This window comes from Hippocampus guttulatus, chromosome 12 (assembly GCF_054856545.1).
Source record: "Hippocampus guttulatus isolate MCC_2025c chromosome 12, RoL_Hgut_1.0, whole genome shotgun sequence".
NCBI lineage: Eukaryota > Metazoa > Chordata > Actinopteri > Syngnathiformes > Syngnathidae > Hippocampus > Hippocampus guttulatus.
In genome coordinates, this window is record NC_141272.1 from 15,118,642 (window position 1) to 15,134,169 (window position 15,528).

The 15,528-nt window shown below is 40.1% G+C and overlaps 15 non-coding genes across 15 annotated transcripts; all 15 read right to left on the bottom strand.

Annotated features, from left to right (window-relative positions):
• Positions 1-366: 366 nt before the first annotated feature.
• LOC147197564 (U1 spliceosomal RNA) lies at positions 367-530 on the bottom strand. The gene has a single exon (XR_015102590.1). It is a non-coding gene; the product is annotated as a U1 spliceosomal RNA (small nuclear RNA).
• An 897-nt stretch (positions 531-1,427) lies between these two features.
• On the bottom strand, positions 1,428-1,618 carry LOC147197565 (U2 spliceosomal RNA). The gene has a single exon (XR_015102573.1). It is a non-coding gene; the product is annotated as a U2 spliceosomal RNA (small nuclear RNA).
• A 551-nt stretch (positions 1,619-2,169) lies between these two features.
• LOC147197566 (U1 spliceosomal RNA) lies at positions 2,170-2,333 on the bottom strand. Its single transcript, XR_015102579.1, has one exon. It is a non-coding gene; the product is annotated as a U1 spliceosomal RNA (small nuclear RNA).
• Positions 2,334-3,235: 902 nt separating this feature from the next.
• Positions 3,236-3,426, bottom strand: LOC147197567 (U2 spliceosomal RNA). The gene has a single exon (XR_015102581.1). It is a non-coding gene; the product is annotated as a U2 spliceosomal RNA (small nuclear RNA).
• Positions 3,427-3,984: 558 nt separating this feature from the next.
• On the bottom strand, positions 3,985-4,148 carry LOC147197568 (U1 spliceosomal RNA). The gene has a single exon (XR_015102569.1). It is a non-coding gene; the product is annotated as a U1 spliceosomal RNA (small nuclear RNA).
• Positions 4,149-5,045: 897 nt separating this feature from the next.
• LOC147197569 (U2 spliceosomal RNA) lies at positions 5,046-5,236 on the bottom strand. The gene has a single exon (XR_015102577.1). It is a non-coding gene; the product is annotated as a U2 spliceosomal RNA (small nuclear RNA).
• Positions 5,237-5,794: 558 nt separating this feature from the next.
• Positions 5,795-5,958, bottom strand: LOC147197570 (U1 spliceosomal RNA). Its single transcript, XR_015102570.1, has one exon. It is a non-coding gene; the product is annotated as a U1 spliceosomal RNA (small nuclear RNA).
• Positions 5,959-6,855: 897 nt separating this feature from the next.
• Positions 6,856-7,046, bottom strand: LOC147197571 (U2 spliceosomal RNA). Its single transcript, XR_015102574.1, has one exon. It is a non-coding gene; the product is annotated as a U2 spliceosomal RNA (small nuclear RNA).
• A 551-nt stretch (positions 7,047-7,597) lies between these two features.
• LOC147197572 (U1 spliceosomal RNA) lies at positions 7,598-7,761 on the bottom strand. Its single transcript, XR_015102587.1, has one exon. It is a non-coding gene; the product is annotated as a U1 spliceosomal RNA (small nuclear RNA).
• Positions 7,762-8,663: 902 nt separating this feature from the next.
• On the bottom strand, positions 8,664-8,854 carry LOC147197573 (U2 spliceosomal RNA). Its single transcript, XR_015102582.1, has one exon. It is a non-coding gene; the product is annotated as a U2 spliceosomal RNA (small nuclear RNA).
• Positions 8,855-9,412: 558 nt separating this feature from the next.
• LOC147197574 (U1 spliceosomal RNA) lies at positions 9,413-9,576 on the bottom strand. Its single transcript, XR_015102571.1, has one exon. It is a non-coding gene; the product is annotated as a U1 spliceosomal RNA (small nuclear RNA).
• Positions 9,577-10,473: 897 nt separating this feature from the next.
• LOC147197575 (U2 spliceosomal RNA) lies at positions 10,474-10,664 on the bottom strand. Its single transcript, XR_015102578.1, has one exon. It is a non-coding gene; the product is annotated as a U2 spliceosomal RNA (small nuclear RNA).
• A 558-nt stretch (positions 10,665-11,222) lies between these two features.
• LOC147197576 (U1 spliceosomal RNA) lies at positions 11,223-11,386 on the bottom strand. The gene has a single exon (XR_015102572.1). It is a non-coding gene; the product is annotated as a U1 spliceosomal RNA (small nuclear RNA).
• An 897-nt stretch (positions 11,387-12,283) lies between these two features.
• LOC147197577 (U2 spliceosomal RNA) lies at positions 12,284-12,474 on the bottom strand. Its single transcript, XR_015102575.1, has one exon. It is a non-coding gene; the product is annotated as a U2 spliceosomal RNA (small nuclear RNA).
• A 1,907-nt stretch (positions 12,475-14,381) lies between these two features.
• On the bottom strand, positions 14,382-14,572 carry LOC147197578 (U2 spliceosomal RNA). Its single transcript, XR_015102583.1, has one exon. It is a non-coding gene; the product is annotated as a U2 spliceosomal RNA (small nuclear RNA).
• Positions 14,573-15,528: the final 956 nt, after the last annotated feature.

The following is a 15,528-nucleotide window of genomic DNA, read 5'->3' on the forward strand; positions in this document are numbered from 1 at the left end:
ATTGTGGGTCATGTGACCCAAGAATGTCCAATAGGAAAGCAGCAATGCAACGTACCCCATTTTCTGCTCCCACAATGTTCTTAGGTGGACAAATAACCCAATGAGGGATTTCCAGTGATAGAACACAAATGTGGCTGTTGTTTTAATTTTGTGGTGAAAAGCCATTTGATCAACATTTGACAGAAAGACTGAAGCTCATGCGGCACTCGTCAACCCACTCACTACGTCCTGCTAGCTGATATTGGCACCAGTGCCATTTTAATTACTCCACAGCCTTTGTGTGATTTTGTGTGAACCTTATTTGTTGAGAAACTTATTCACAACAAACAAGATTATAAAGAAGCTATTTTCCATTGACCAATGAATCAGGGGAGAGCGCGGACGCAGTCCCCCACTACCAGAAATTATGCAGTCGAGATTCCCACATTTGGGGAATTCGCAGGGGTCAGCACAGCCGGAGTGCAATGGCTGAGCCTCACCCTGGGTGAACCACCTTCTTGATCATGGTATCTCCCCTGCCAGGTAAGTATGAGTTGTACAAGTCACCAGCCCAAAGTCTTCAGCGCACACACCGTCTTCAGTCACGGGATCCTCTACCACACGCGCCAGAACGCACATAAACTCACTCACACTCACTGGATGAGGCAACATCCTTAGTACCTTTGGATTGTGTCATGAACTAACCCATTATAAGTGAGGTCAAAAGAATTTGCAAAAACAATCCCATCATTCATTGCTTCTTTTCTCCCAAGAACGCAAAGCCAGAATCGTCCCTCCCCCCACCATGCCTTGAGAGCACTCACTTTGTGTTTCTTTGTGTGGTCGGGAACAGAATTTAATGCTGCTGCCATCTCGCGGTGTTTGTAACACCAAACAATCTTTCGCAGCACTTGAGTTAAATACATTTTAGATGAGTCAACTACTAATATTTATTAGCACAGTATTAAAAAAATCTACATTTGGAAATATACGTTTGAATCCTTATCCCTTTATGCTGAGCTCTTTGATTGTTTTTATCTTGAAGGCAAAAAAAGAAAAAAATAATCTAGAAAATTTGAGAGACTTGCAAAATTTCAAAAAAATCCGGGAAAAAGGACTAGCATTAAGGTTTATTGAGAATCATGTTAATCTCACAAGAGTTACTGCTTCAAAAAAATTAGTTAATGGGAGATGCAACTTTCTTGGAATAGGTTCTACCCCACTGAAAAAGATTAACATTCACATTTCAGAAAGTTAATTTTTCAAAGATGGATTTATATCAATCTACAATAATGGAACATATTTTCAAGCTTTACTTTTGAAGTATATAAACACACAAAGCTTTCATATCAATCTTGAAGATATTATACTTCCAACTGATGATTACAAGCATGGAATGACAGCATTTTGTTTTTGGTAAACTAAGTAGTATTGCTTTTGACCATGAGAGGGGGTGCACCGTTCCTGGAGGTACTGCAATACCAGGTCGATGCGTGGAGTGGACGGAGCAAGCTCCTATTCCATCTCCCAGTTCCAAAAATCAATTTAATATATGGTCCCCGGATAGGGGACGTATCAGATATTAAACTGATAAGAACAGATACTACACTTGATCTTAGCCAAAAGGCCGAGAAGCGATAACTCTGAACTGCCTAGAGGGACAATCTCCTTACTCACAGTGTTAGCTACAGTCATGGTGATAAGAGTCAAATAACCAAAAACAAAACCCATTTACACACCAAACAACAACTACAAACAGTTAAGTGATAATGAGGCCAGCTGTGTGGTTTGCTAGCCTGCAAATGAAACAAAAGTGAAGCAACTGCTGGGTATTGTGGGTCAAGAATGTCCAATAGGAAAGCAGCAATGCAACGTACCCCATTTTCTGCTCCCACAATTTTCTTAGGTGGACAAATAACCCAATGAGGGATTTCCAGTGATAGAACACAAATGTGGCTGTTGCTTTAATTTTGTGGTGAAAAGCCATTTGATCAACATTTGACAGAAAGACTGAAACTCATGCGGCACCCCTCAACCCACTCACTACTTCCTGTTAGCTGATGTTGGCACCAGTGTCATCTCAACGACTCCACGGCCTTTGTGTGATTAGACAAATTACTAAACGGATGAGTGGAACTTGTTCACAACAAACAAGATCATAAAGAAGCAATTTGCCATTGACCAATGAATCAGGGGAGAGCGCGAACGCAGTCCCCCACTACCAGAAATTATGCAGTCGAGATTCCCACATTTGGGGAATTCGCAGGGGTCAGCACAGCCGGAGTGCAATGGCTGAGCCTCACCCTGGGTGAACCACCTTCTTGATCATGGTATCTCCCCTGCCAGGTAAGTATGAGTTATACAAGTCACCAGCCCAAAGTCTTCAGCGCACACACCATCTTCAGTCACGGGATCCTCTACCACATGCGTCAGAACACACATAAATTCACTCACACTCACTGGCTGAGGCAACTGAGGCAATGAACTAACCCATTATAAGTGAGGTCAAAAGAATTTGCAAAAACAATCCCATCATTCATTGCTTCTTTTCTCCCAAGAATGCAAAGCCAGAATCATCCCTCCCCCCACGCCATGAGCTCGCTCACTCACTTCCTGTTTCTGAGTGTGGTCAGGAACAGAATTTAATGCTGCTGCCATCTCGTGGTGTACGTAACACCAAACAATCTTTAGCAACACTTCTTCAAGCACCAATATTTATTAGAACAGTATGGAAAATCTACATTTGAAACCATTATTTATATGACCACCAAAGATTGTAAATATTCAGCTTTATCCATTTTTACTTCATTCTTTGTTTAGTCGAGGGGAAGGAACAAGACGAGGTATCTTTTTTTTAAATTCTGGGGGGGGGGTTAAAAGCATGACTTTGTATCCCTTACAATCCTTATAATTATTAAAATGTAGAAAGATGAGACTTATGTTAAATTTCTTATATTGTGAGGGCAAAAAAGTAAAACAAAAAAAATAAGAGATGCAACATCCTTGGAATAGATTCTACCCCGCTGATTACCATTAAAATTTTACAAAGTTAATTTTTTAAACCATGTAATTATTTGCATCTACAACACTAAGTATGAAGACACATTATCTTGCTGTACTTTCCCTAAACCACAAGACAATTGTGGACTTCAAACCTGGAGATAAACAGAGTGAATTTTTTGACAGACACTTGAGATTATGATAATAACACATCTGATTGCAAGTATCACTGTTAAAATTTGCTTTTGACCATCAGAGGGAGTGCACCGTTCCTGGAGGTACTGCAATACCAGGTCGATGCGTGGAGTGGACGGAGCAAGCCCCTATTCCATCTCCCAGTTCCAAAAATCAATTTAATATATGGTCCCCGGATAGGGGACGTATCAGATATTAAACTGATAAGAACAGATACTACACTTGATCTTAGCCAAAAGGCCGAGAAGCGATAACTCTGAACTGCCTCAAGGGACAATCTCCTTACTCACAGTGTTAGCTACAGTCATGGTGATAAGAGTCAAATAACCAAAAACAAAATCCATTTACACGCCAAACAACAACTACAAACAGTTAAGTGATAATGAGGCCAGCTGTGTGGTTTGCTAGCCTGCAAATGAAACTAAAGTGAAGCAACTGCTGGGTATTGTGGGTCATGTGACCCAAGAATGTCCAATAGGAAAGCAGCAATGCAACGTACCCCATTTTCTGCTCCCACAATGTTCTTAGGTGGACAAATAACCCAATGAGGGATTTCCAGTGATAGAACACAAATGTGGCTGTTGTTTTAATTTTGTGGTGAAAAGCCATTTGATCAACATTTGACAGAAAGACTGAAGCTCATGCGGCACTCGTCAACCCACTCACTACGTCCTGCTAGCTGATATTAGCACCAGTGCCATTTTAATTACTCCACAGCCTTTGTGTGATTTTGCGTGAACCTTATTTGTTGAGAAACTTATTCACAACAAACAAGATTATAAAGAAGCTATTTTCCATTGACCAATGAATCAGGGGAGAGCGCGGACGCAGTCCCCCACTACCAGAAATTATGCAGTCGAGATTCCCACATTTGGGGAATTCGCAGGGGTCAGCACAGCCGGAGTGCAATGGCTGAGCCTCACCCTGGGTGAACCACCTTCTTGATCATGGTATCTCCCCTGCCAGGTAAGTATGAGTTGTACAAGTCACCAGCCCAAGGTCTTCAGCGCACACACCATCTTCAGTCACGGGATCCTCTACCACACGCGTCAGAACGCACATAAACTCACTCACACTCACTGGATGAGGCAACATCCTTAGTACCTTTGGATTGTGTCATGAACTAACCCATTATAAGTGAGGTCAAAAGAATTTGCAAAAACAATCCCATCATTCATTGCTTCTTTTCTCCCAAGAACGCAAAGCCAGAACCGTCCCTCCCCCCACCATGCCTTGAGAGCACTCACTTTGTGTTTCTTTGTGTGGTCGGGAACAGAATTTAATGCTGCTGCCATCTCGCGGTGTTTGTAACACCAAACAATCTTTCGCAGCACTTGAGTTAAATACATTTTAGATGAGTCAACTACTAATATTTATTAGCACAGTATTAAAAAAATCTACATTTGGAAATATACGTTTGAATCCTTATCCCTTTATGCTGAGCTCTTTGATTGTTTTTATCTTGAAGGCAAAAAAAGAAAAAAATAATCTAGAAAATTTGAGAGACTTGCAAAATTTCAAAAAAATCCGGGAAAAAGGACTAGCATTAAGGTTTATTGAGAATCATGTTAATCTCACAAGAGTTACTGCTTCAAAAAAATTAGTTAATGGGAGATGCAACTTTCTTGGAATAGGTTCTACCCCACTGAAAAAGATTAACATTCACATTTCAGAAAGTTAATTTTTCAAAGATGGATTTATATCAATCTACAATAATGGAACATATTTTCAAGCTTTACTTTTGAAGTATATAAACACACAAAGCTTTCATATCAATCTTCAAGATATTATACTTCCAACTGATGATTACAAGCATGGAATGACAGCATTTTGTTTTTGGTAAACTAAGTAGTATTGCTTTTGACCATGAGAGGGGGTGCACCGTTCCTGGAGGTACTGCAATACCAGGTCGATGCGTGGAGTGGACGGAGCAAGCCCCTATTCCATCTCCCAGTTCCAAAAATCAATTTAATATATGGTCCCCGGATAGGGGACGTATCAGATATTAAACTGATAAGAACAGATACTACACTTGATCTTAGCCAAAAGGCCGAGAAGCGATAACTCTGAACTGCCTCAAGGGACAATCTCCTTACTCACAGTGTTAGCTACAGTCATGGTGATAAGAGTCAAATAACCAAAAACAAAATCCATTTACACGCCAAACAACAACTACAAACAGTTAAGTGATAATGAGGCCAGCTGTGTGGTTTGCTAGCCTGCAAATGAAACTAAAGTGAAGCAACTGCTGGGTATTGTGGGTCATGTGACCCAAGAATGTCCAATAGGAAAGCAGCAATGCAACGTACCCCATTTTCTGCTCCCACAATGTTCTTAGGTGGACAAATAACCCAATGAGGGATTTCCAGTGATAGAACACAAATGTGGCTGTTGTTTTAATTTTGTGGTGAAAAGCCATTTGATCAACATTTGACAGAAAGACTGAAGCTCATGCGGCACTCGTCAACCCACTCACTACGTCCTGCTAGCTGATATTGGCACCAGTGCCATTTTAATTACTCCACAGCCTTTGTGTGATTTTGTGTGAACCTTATTTGTTGAGAAACTTATTCACAACAAACAAGATTATAAAGAAGCTATTTTCCATTGACCAATGAATCAGGGGAGAGCGCGGACGCAGTCCCCCACTACCAGAAATTATGCAGTCGAGATTCCCACATTTGGGGAATTCGCAGGGGTCAGCACAGCCGGAGTGCAATGGCTGAGCCTCACCCTGGGTGAACCACCTTCTTGATCATGGTATCTCCCCTGCCAGGTAAGTATGAGTTGTACAAGTCACCAGCCCAAAGTCTTCAGCGCACACACCGTCTTCAGTCACGGGATCCTCTACCACACGCGCCAGAACGCACATAAACTCACTCACACTCACTGGATGAGGCAACATCCTTAGTACCTTTGGATTGTGTCATGAACTAACCCATTATAAGTGAGGTCAAAAGAATTTGCAAAAACAATCCCATCATTCATTGCTTCTTTTCTCCCAAGAACGCAAAGCCAGAATCGTCCCTCCCCCCACCATGCCTTGAGAGCACTCACTTTGTGTTTCTTTGTGTGGTCGGGAACAGAATTTAATGCTGCTGCCATCTCGCGGTGTTTGTAACACCAAACAATCTTTCGCAGCACTTGAGTTAAATACATTTTAGATGAGTCAACTACTAATATTTATTAGCACAGTATTAAAAAAATCTACATTTGGAAATATACGTTTGAATCCTTATCCCTTTATGCTGAGCTCTTTGATTGTTTTTATCTTGAAGGCAAAAAAAGAAAAAAATAATCTAGAAAATTTGAGAGACTTGCAAAATTTCAAAAAAATCCGGGAAAAAGGACTAGCATTAAGGTTTATTGAGAATCATGTTAATCTCACAAGAGTTACTGCTTCAAAAAAATTAGTTAATGGGAGATGCAACTTTCTTGGAATAGGTTCTACCCCACTGAAAAAGATTAACATTCACATTTCAGAAAGTTAATTTTTCAAAGATGGATTTATATCAATCTACAATAATGGAACATATTTTCAAGCTTTACTTTTGAAGTATATAAACACACAAAGCTTTCATATCAATCTTCAAGATATTATACTTCCAACTGATGATTACAAGCATGGAATGACAGCATTTTGTTTTTGGTAAACTAAGTAGTATTGCTTTTGACCATGAGAGGGGGTGCACCGTTCCTGGAGGTACTGCAATACCAGGTCGATGCGTGGAGTGGACGGAGCAAGCTCCTATTCCATCTCCCAGTTCCAAAAATCAATTTAATATATGGTCCCCGGATAGGGGACGTATCAGATATTAAACTGATAAGAACAGATACTACACTTGATCTTAGCCAAAAGGCCGAGAAGCGATAACTCTGAACTGCCTAGAGGGACAATCTCCTTACTCACAGTGTTAGCTACAGTCATGGTGATAAGAGTCAAATAACCAAAAACAAAACCCATTTACACACCAAACAACAACTACAAACAGTTAAGTGATAATGAGGCCAGCTGTGTGGTTTGCTAGCCTGCAAATGAAACAAAAGTGAAGCAACTGCTGGGTATTGTGGGTCAAGAATGTCCAATAGGAAAGCAGCAATGCAACGTACCCCATTTTCTGCTCCCACAATTTTCTTAGGTGGACAAATAACCCAATGAGGGATTTCCAGTGATAGAACACAAATGTGGCTGTTGCTTTAATTTTGTGGTGAAAAGCCATTTGATCAACATTTGACAGAAAGACTGAAACTCATGCGGCACCCCTCAACCCACTCACTACTTCCTGTTAGCTGATGTTGGCACCAGTGTCATCTCAACGACTCCACGGCCTTTGTGTGATTAGACAAATTACTAAACGGATGAGTGGAACTTGTTCACAACAAACAAGATCATAAAGAAGCAATTTGCCATTGACCAATGAATCAGGGGAGAGCGCGAACGCAGTCCCCCACTACCAGAAATTATGCAGTCGAGATTCCCACATTTGGGGAATTCGCAGGGGTCAGCACAGCCGGAGTGCAATGGCTGAGCCTCACCCTGGGTGAACCACCTTCTTGATCATGGTATCTCCCCTGCCAGGTAAGTATGAGTTATACAAGTCACCAGCCCAAAGTCTTCAGCGCACACACCATCTTCAGTCACGGGATCCTCTACCACATGCGTCAGAACACACATAAATTCACTCACACTCACTGGCTGAGGCAACTGAGGCAATGAACTAACCCATTATAAGTGAGGTCAAAAGAATTTGCAAAAACAATCCCATCATTCATTGCTTCTTTTCTCCCAAGAATGCAAAGCCAGAATCATCCCTCCCCCCACGCCATGAGCTCGCTCACTCACTTCCTGTTTCTGAGTGTGGTCAGGAACAGAATTTAATGCTGCTGCCATCTCGTGGTGTACGTAACACCAAACAATCTTTAGCAACACTTCTTCAAGCACCAATATTTATTAGAACAGTATGGAAAATCTACATTTGAAACCATTATTTATATGACCACCAAAGATTGTAAATATTCAGCTTTATCCATTTTTACTTCATTCTTTGTTTAGTCGAGGGGAAGGAACAAGACGAGGTATCTTTTTTTTAAATTCTGGGGGGGGGGTTAAAAGCATGACTTTGTATCCCTTACAATCCTTATAATTATTAAAATGTAGAAAGATGAGACTTATGTTAAATTTCTTATATTGTGAGGGCAAAAAAGTAAAACAAAAAAAATAAGAGATGCAACATCCTTGGAATAGATTCTACCCCGCTGATTACCATTAAAATTTTACAAAGTTAATTTTTTAAACCATGTAATTATTTGCATCTACAACACTAAGTATGAAGACACATTATCTTGCTGTACTTTCCCTAAACCACAAGACAATTGTGGACTTCAAACCTGGAGATAAACAGAGTGAATTTTTTGACAGACACTTGAGATTATGATAATAACACATCTGATTGCAAGTATCACTGTTAAAATTTGCTTTTGACCATCAGAGGGAGTGCACCGTTCCTGGAGGTACTGCAATACCAGGTCGATGCGTGGAGTGGACGGAGCAAGCCCCTATTCCATCTCCCAGTTCCAAAAATCAATTTAATATATGGTCCCCGGATAGGGGACGTATCAGATATTAAACTGATAAGAACAGATACTACACTTGATCTTAGCCAAAAGGCCGAGAAGCGATAACTCTGAACTGCCTCAAGGGACAATCTCCTTACTCACAGTGTTAGCTACAGTCATGGTGATAAGAGTCAAATAACCAAAAACAAAATCCATTTACACGCCAAACAACAACTACAAACAGTTAAGTGATAATGAGGCCAGCTGTGTGGTTTGCTAGCCTGCAAATGAAACTAAAGTGAAGCAACTGCTGGGTATTGTGGGTCATGTGACCCAAGAATGTCCAATAGGAAAGCAGCAATGCAACGTACCCCATTTTCTGCTCCCACAATGTTCTTAGGTGGACAAATAACCCAATGAGGGATTTCCAGTGATAGAACACAAATGTGGCTGTTGTTTTAATTTTGTGGTGAAAAGCCATTTGATCAACATTTGACAGAAAGACTGAAGCTCATGCGGCACTCGTCAACCCACTCACTACGTCCTGCTAGCTGATATTAGCACCAGTGCCATTTTAATTACTCCACAGCCTTTGTGTGATTTTGCGTGAACCTTATTTGTTGAGAAACTTATTCACAACAAACAAGATTATAAAGAAGCTATTTTCCATTGACCAATGAATCAGGGGAGAGCGCGGACGCAGTCCCCCACTACCAGAAATTATGCAGTCGAGATTCCCACATTTGGGGAATTCGCAGGGGTCAGCACAGCCGGAGTGCAATGGCTGAGCCTCACCCTGGGTGAACCACCTTCTTGATCATGGTATCTCCCCTGCCAGGTAAGTATGAGTTGTACAAGTCACCAGCCCAAGGTCTTCAGCGCACACACCATCTTCAGTCACGGGATCCTCTACCACACGCGTCAGAACGCACATAAACTCACTCACACTCACTGGATGAGGCAACATCCTTAGTACCTTTGGATTGTGTCATGAACTAACCCATTATAAGTGAGGTCAAAAGAATTTGCAAAAACAATCCCATCATTCATTGCTTCTTTTCTCCCAAGAACGCAAAGCCAGAACCGTCCCTCCCCCCACCATGCCTTGAGAGCACTCACTTTGTGTTTCTTTGTGTGGTCGGGAACAGAATTTAATGCTGCTGCCATCTCGCGGTGTTTGTAACACCAAACAATCTTTCGCAGCACTTGAGTTAAATACATTTTAGATGAGTCAACTACTAATATTTATTAGCACAGTATTAAAAAAATCTACATTTGGAAATATACGTTTGAATCCTTATCCCTTTATGCTGAGCTCTTTGATTGTTTTTATCTTGAAGGCAAAAAAAGAAAAAAATAATCTAGAAAATTTGAGAGACTTGCAAAATTTCAAAAAAATCCGGGAAAAAGGACTAGCATTAAGGTTTATTGAGAATCATGTTAATCTCACAAGAGTTACTGCTTCAAAAAAATTAGTTAATGGGAGATGCAACTTTCTTGGAATAGGTTCTACCCCACTGAAAAAGATTAACATTCACATTTCAGAAAGTTAATTTTTCAAAGATGGATTTATATCAATCTACAATAATGGAACGTATTTTCAAGCTTTACTTTTGAAGTATATAAACACACAAAGCTTTCATATCAATCTTGAAGATATTATACTTCCAACTGATGATTACAAGCATGGAATGACAGCATTTTGTTTTTGGTAAACTAAGTAGTATTGCTTTTGACCATGAGAGGGGGTGCACCGTTCCTGGAGGTACTGCAATACCAGGTCGATGCGTGGAGTGGACGGAGCAAGCCCCTATTCCATCTCCCAGTTCCAAAAATCAATTTAATATATGGTCCCCGGATAGGGGACGTATCAGATATTAAACTGATAAGAACAGATACTACACTTGATCTTAGCCAAAAGGCCGAGAAGCGATAACTCTGAACTGCCTCAAGGGACAATCTCCTTACTCACAGTGTTAGCTACAGTCATGGTGATAAGAGTCAAATAACCAAAAACAAAATCCATTTACACGCCAAACAACAACTACAAACAGTTAAGTGATAATGAGGCCAGCTGTGTGGTTTGCTAGCCTGCAAATGAAACTAAAGTGAAGCAACTGCTGGGTATTGTGGGTCATGTGACCCAAGAATGTCCAATAGGAAAGCAGCAATGCAACGTACCCCATTTTCTGCTCCCACAATGTTCTTAGGTGGACAAATAACCCAATGAGGGATTTCCAGTGATAGAACACAAATGTGGCTGTTGTTTTAATTTTGTGGTGAAAAGCCATTTGATCAACATTTGACAGAAAGACTGAAGCTCATGCGGCACTCGTCAACCCACTCACTACGTCCTGCTAGCTGATATTGGCACCAGTGCCATTTTAATTACTCCACAGCCTTTGTGTGATTTTGTGTGAACCTTATTTGTTGAGAAACTTATTCACAACAAACAAGATTATAAAGAAGCTATTTTCCATTGACCAATGAATCAGGGGAGAGCGCGGACGCAGTCCCCCACTACCAGAAATTATGCAGTCGAGATTCCCACATTTGGGGAATTCGCAGGGGTCAGCACAGCCGGAGTGCAATGGCTGAGCCTCACCCTGGGTGAACCACCTTCTTGATCATGGTATCTCCCCTGCCAGGTAAGTATGAGTTGTACAAGTCACCAGCCCAAAGTCTTCAGCGCACACACCGTCTTCAGTCACGGGATCCTCTACCACACGCGTCAGAACGCACATAAACTCACTCACACTCACTGGATGAGGCAACATCCTTAGTACCTTTGGATTGTGTCATGAACTAACCCATTATAAGTGAGGTCAAAAGAATTTGCAAAAACAATCCCATCATTCATTGCTTCTTTTCTCCCAAGAACGCAAAGCCAGAATCGTCCCTCCCCCCACCATGCCTTGAGAGCACTCACTTTGTGTTTCTTTGTGTGGTCGGGAACAGAATTTAATGCTGCTGCCATCTCGCGGTGTTTGTAACACCAAACAATCTTTCGCAGCACTTGAGTTAAATACATTTTAGATGAGTCAACTACTAATATTTATTAGCACAGTATTAAAAAAATCTACATTTGGAAATATACGTTTGAATCCTTATCCCTTTATGCTGAGCTCTTTGATTGTTTTTATCTTGAAGGCAAAAAAAGAAAAAAATAATCTAGAAAATTTGAGAGACTTGCAAAATTTCAAAAAAATCCGGGAAAAAGGACTAGCATTAAGGTTTATTGAGAATCATGTTAATCTCACAAGAGTTACTGCTTCAAAAAAATTAGTTAATGGGAGATGCAACTTTCTTGGAATAGGTTCTACCCCACTGAAAAAGATTAACATTCACATTTCAGAAAGTTAATTTTTCAAAGATGGATTTATATCAATCTACATTAATGGAACATATTTTCAAGCTTTACTTTTGAAGTATATAAACACACAAAGCTTTCATACCAATCTTGAAGATATTATACTTCCAACTGATGATTACAAGTATGGAATGACAGCATTGTGTTTTTGGTAAACTAAGTAGTATTGCTTTTGACCATGAGAGGGGGTGCACCGTTCCTGGAGGTACTGCAATACCAGGTCGATGCGTGGAGTGGACGGAGCAAGCTCCTATTCCATCTCCCAGTTCCAAAAATCAATTTAATATATGGTCCCCGGATAGGGGACGTATCAGATATTAAACTGATAAGAACAGATACTACACTTGATCTTAGCCAAAAGGCCGAGAAGCGATAACTCCAAACTGCCACAAGGGACAATGTCTTTCCCGACAGTGCCGGCTACAGTCATGGTGACAAAAGTCAAATAACCAAAAACAAAATCCATTTACACGCCAAACAACAACTACGCACATTTAAGTGATAATGAGGCCAGCTGTGTGGTTTGCCAGCCTGCAAATGAAACAAAAGCGAAGAAACTGCTGGGTATTGTGGGTCATGTGACCCAAGAATGTCCAATAGGAAAGCAGCAGCAATACTGTACAATGTTGAGGTGGACAAATAACCCAATGAGGGATTTCCAGGGATAAGACACAAATGTGGCTGTTGTTTTAATTTTGTGGTGAAAAGCCAACATTTGATCAACATTTGACAGAAAGACTGGAACTCATCCGGCACTCCTCAACATACTACTTCCTGTTTCCTGTTCATCAACTGATATTTGCACAACCTACCTACTATAAAGAAAGAAAAGAAAACCAATAGGACAGGTGGATAGGCTCCAGCATGCCCCATGGGCACTTGTGAGGATAAGCAGATCAGAAATGGATGGATGGAAGAAAATCAAGAGTTAATTCAGGGAGAGAGAGAGAGTTGTAGATTTTGTTCCGAAAGAGATTGTGAGGAGTACAGTTTTGTGAGTTGTTAATCTTGAGTTAGTTTTTAAATTCAGTTAATCTATCAGTCCGGTAGTTATCCATTCATTCATTTATAGACCCAGAGAGAGGAAGTTCATATATCGTCAGTCACACAGTTAGTTCACTTGTCCATAGATAAATAGATGAGATTCAGTCACTCAGTTTACTCAACTCCACTCTACCTATAGAGCACTGAAAAACATCCACCAAGTGCTGTGCATGGAGCAAAAATAATTCATACAACAACAAACAATAAAACAATATATTAATAACAAAGACAGACGAAAGCACAAAAACAGTAAAACTCAACACTAAGACTCATGTTGAGTCAAAAGACAAAGGGAAAAAAAAGTTTTAAGACAAGTTTTAAAGATGGGCAGCTTGTCGAATGGACTTAAAGTAGTACCTTAGGGTCATTACATTAACCTATGAGAAATAAGGTAAAAAAAAAAGCTGCAAAAACAATCCCATGATGCATTGCTTCTTTTCTCCCAAAAATGCAAAGCGAGAATTGTCCCTCCCCCTCAACACCTTGAGAGCACTCACTTCCTGTTTCTGAGTGTGGTCATGAACAGAATTTAATGCTGCTGCCAACTCGCGGGGTATGTAACACCCAAAAAATATTTTGCAACACTTCACTTAAATATTTGTTCAAACAGTATGAAAAATCTACAATTGGAAATATACGTTTGAAACCATGATTTATATGACCACCGCAAATTGTAAATACTTGATCCTTTTTTTACTTAGCTCTTTATTTAGTAGAAGGGAGAAAGCAAGATGAAATGTCTTTGAAAAAAAAATTGGGGGTAAAAGCATGACTTCATATTCCTTAATAATCTTGAAAAAAAATCATTGAATCTTTTTTTCTCTTGAGGGCAGAAAAAAACTAAAAAAACAAATCTAGAACATTTGACAAAATTGCAATAAAAAGAATCGTTATCAGAAAAAAAGGAATAGAAACAAAGTTGAGTTATTAAGAGTATTAATCCGACGAAAATTATGGCTCCCAAAAAATTACTTGATGAGGGATGCAACTTTCTTGGAAAAGATTCTCCCGCACCCAAAAGTATTAACATTAAAGCTTTTATTTCAGCTTTAGTTCATTTTTCAAAGATGTAATTATTTCCACCTGCAACAGTAGTAACACATATTCATGCTCAATGTTTTTTTAACCCTCAAACACACGATTAAAATTTATATACGCATGGTAAATAACAACGTTTACAGTCAAGTGCGTCATTAGGTGACATTTTGGTTAAGAGACATTTAATATTGACCAACAGAGGGAGTGCACCGTTCCTGGAGGTACTGCAATACCAGGTCGATGCGTGGAGTGGACGGAGCAAGCCCCTATTCCATCTCCCAGTTCCAAAAATCAATTTAATATATGGTCCCCGGATAGGGGACGTATCAGATATTAAACTGATAAGAACAGATACTACACTTGATCTTAGCCAAAAGGCCGAGAAGCGATAACAACAAATTGCTCCAAGGGACAATCTCTTTACCGACAGTGCTCACTACAGTCATGGTTACAAGAGTCAAACAACCAAAAACAAAACGCATTTCCACGCCAAACAACAACTATGAACAGTTAAGTGATAATGAGGCCAACTGTGTGGTTTGCCAGCCTTCAAATGAAACAAAAGCGAAGCAACTGTCTGGATAATCTGGGTCATGTGACCCAATGTGGTCCAATAGTAAACCAGCAATAAATGCATCGCATTTTCTGGGATCACAATATTCTTAGATGGATAAATGACCTCATAAGGAATTTCCAGTGTTCATACTCAAACGTAGCTGTCATTTTAATTATGTGGATAAAAGTCATTTGATCCCCATTTGACAAAAAGACTGGAAAACATCATAAGAGTATGGAATAGGACAATGGTGTTGCTTTTCACTTCAAAGAATGCTCGGAACCCGCCAGTCAGTCACGTGATCCACGTCGGACAGAAAGTAATTTCACCTCATCTCGTTAAACCACGTTAAACACTCTGAAAGAGACCAAAAATCGACGAGTTTTTTTAAATTACGATGCAAAAATGGACCTCGTTTGTGTCATGCTGTGGGGAAAATTATAGTCGCTGTTTGACCGACATATGACGAAATAAACACGGTTTCGCGTGGGAGTCGCCAAACTACTTCCTGTTCCCTGTATAACACTATTACTAGAGCGCCACCCCGCAGTGGAGGTTAACTACATACGTAATTGACTCGCATCAATCGCTTTTCAAACACGTTTAAAATTTGGTCATTTATCCTTCCAGAGTCAAGATAAAATGTAATGTTTCGGTTTGTCAAATTTTCGCGTTAATAATCAAGGAGAGTAAAAACAAAAAATCCGGTAAAGTCCAAAAACAAGGCCATTGCCCACTCGTTTTCACTTAGAATATATCCCCTAAAAAGTATGCATCCCCAAGGTGGGGG